Source organism: Montipora capricornis, chromosome 2, assembly GCF_036669925.1.
Source record: "Montipora capricornis isolate CH-2021 chromosome 2, ASM3666992v2, whole genome shotgun sequence".
Taxonomy (NCBI): domain Eukaryota; kingdom Metazoa; phylum Cnidaria; class Anthozoa; order Scleractinia; family Acroporidae; genus Montipora; species Montipora capricornis.
This window is the reverse complement of record NC_090884.1, coordinates 17370391-17372890: the sequence shown is the minus strand read 5'-3', so window position 1 is coordinate 17372890 and position 2500 is coordinate 17370391.

Here is a 2500-nt window from a genome sequence, read left to right as displayed (position 1 = left end):
TATATCACGTTTCTTAGGACAAAAAATGATCGGGGTCAATTTTTTGACTTTGTGCCACATGTCACGCAGTGGTTAGGGAGATTGACTCTTAAATAAAGTTCCTTTCCTTTCTTTTTTCCACAAATAAACTGTAAACCAGCATGATTGCTAACCAAGCAAATAAAGAACTTCAAAACTATTGCCCAATATTAATCACCTAAACGCGTCGAAGTCGTCAACTGATTTAAATTCTTCATGAAAAACGGAATGCTAATCTATTGGAAGAACGCAGCATAACAAGTCATTTCATGAGTTTTGCGTCATTTAAATATCATGCAGTACATCCCAAATGACAACCTGGCGTTGCCGCTGCTTCACGGTCACACGTTTCATAAAAACCCCAATAAAGTATATATTTTCTGGAAACTTAGGAATTTTAGATCCCGATTATTAGTTGACTTAAGGCAAGAAATAAAATACCTTTCCTAAAATAGCCATCATTTTCCAAAAGTATGTAGTTTCACAAATTGAGTTCGTGTCCGGTCAGAATTTAACCGGAAACTACGTTTTCTTCACACCTTCATCTAAAAAACCGTGTCGAGGCATTTTGATTACATGTCTGGTTTGTTTTTATTCATTGTTAAACTTTAAGCCATCCTCCTTTTTTCCTCCGTTTCGCGTCGTCCGACCGACCCAAATTTTGGGCATTTTCAAAAAAAAAAAAAAAAGTTAACGACGTTTTTAAGCCATTTTTATGTCACACAGGAGTTTTAGTGGTTGATCCTTTTTCCCACGCTGTCTTAATTTTAATTTTGCCAAAACATCCGCCAACTTTTCCGCCATATTGATTTTGGGTTCACGTCTTGTTGTTCTCCTGGCTCCACAGCTATGATGCGGGGGTTCCAGGCTTCCGATTCGGAGAATGCTTATAATTTTTTTTTTAGGATTTTCTTTTAATCCGGTCGACCGACCCAATATCATAAAACCCATTCGACGGTAAACAAAAACAAAAAAAAAGGGGGGGGGGGATGGCCTTAACCTTTTATAAAACGCGCAGTACCTTTTCTTAAATACTCATTACTTTCGAAGGAGGCAACAAATCAATACTCCCCGACACGGATTTTTTGCCACATTATCGGGCAACATTCTTGCCAAATTTCAGCGGAAAGGGATGAAAACTCGCTGTAAACGAACTGAAATCGTGCGCCTCATTCGATGAAATTTGCATTTGAGTTTTGAGACATAAAGCCATTTGTGGACAGCTTCTAATTTGAGATAATTTATTCGTAGAGTCGTTTTCCTTTCTAACTCTGTCTAGAAGAAAACACCTCATTGAAAAAATTCAATGAGGTGTACCTGGGAAGATCAAAAACTAAAATGGCAAAATTATCAATTTTGGGCTATACCGATACCTTACAACATCACTCGCAGGGGACCAAATACAATAATAAACCTACAACAAAGTCTTGCCAAATTCGTTTCCAGCCACAATTGTAAACTTACATTCGCCGTGCTTATTACTATCCTGTGTCTTTAAAATATTTAATTTGTGTTTCACCTTAGAGGCTAGCACTTCAAAATTACGCGACGATTGCAAACGAGTAACATAAATATGAATAACGAAACAACTGTGTCACGGTGGATTGACATCACCACCTGAAATGACGTCGCGACCCGTCAACATTTTCAGCCGGCCTCAAAGAGTCCAGTATCTTCACATACACGATTTTTCTAAGTCTCTCACCATTTCCAACAATCAGTTCGACCTTTCCAGAAACGGCTCGTTACGACCCCTCAACATTTTCAGGCGGCTTCACCGCCTCGACTATCTTCACAAATACACGATTTTTTTCTAAGTCTCTCACCACCTGACATTTCCAAAAGTCGGGTCGACTTTTCAAATGACGGCTCGTCACGAACTAGACGGGTCGTCACGACCCGTCAACATTTTCAGCCGGCCTCACCGCCTCCACTATCTTCACAAATACACGATGATTTTTTTCTAAGTCCCTCACGACCTGACATTTCCAATAGTCGGGTCGACTTTTCAAATGACGGCACGTCACGAACTAGACAGGTCCTTACGACCCGTCACCATTTTCAGAAAGTTCCTCGAACCTTCTTTAAAATAGCAACTTCCTGTTACTTTACTTCCACAAACACTACGACCCGACTTCCGCTTGACGGGTCGTCTTCACCAAAAAGTCGACCCGACTCAGTTCGTGTGTATTGGACAACCCTCCCATTCAACGAATGCACATATCAGCAATATTTCATAGTAAAACTGTTCTAAGAATTTCGGTTCTACGTTGCCAGACAGCTACAGATTTCTTTACTAAAATGATCACCTAAAAGATTCGCAACCAGGGAAAACTAGTCCTTTACGTTTTCGGAAGCCGGTATTTTTGCAATTTTTGGCACTTAAAAGGTCACTTAGCAGTTTCGGATGAGCAATATGTTTTTTTCGGGGGAAAGTCTAGTTTCCACTTTGCATAATGTTCCTCCAATTCCTCTTTGATGC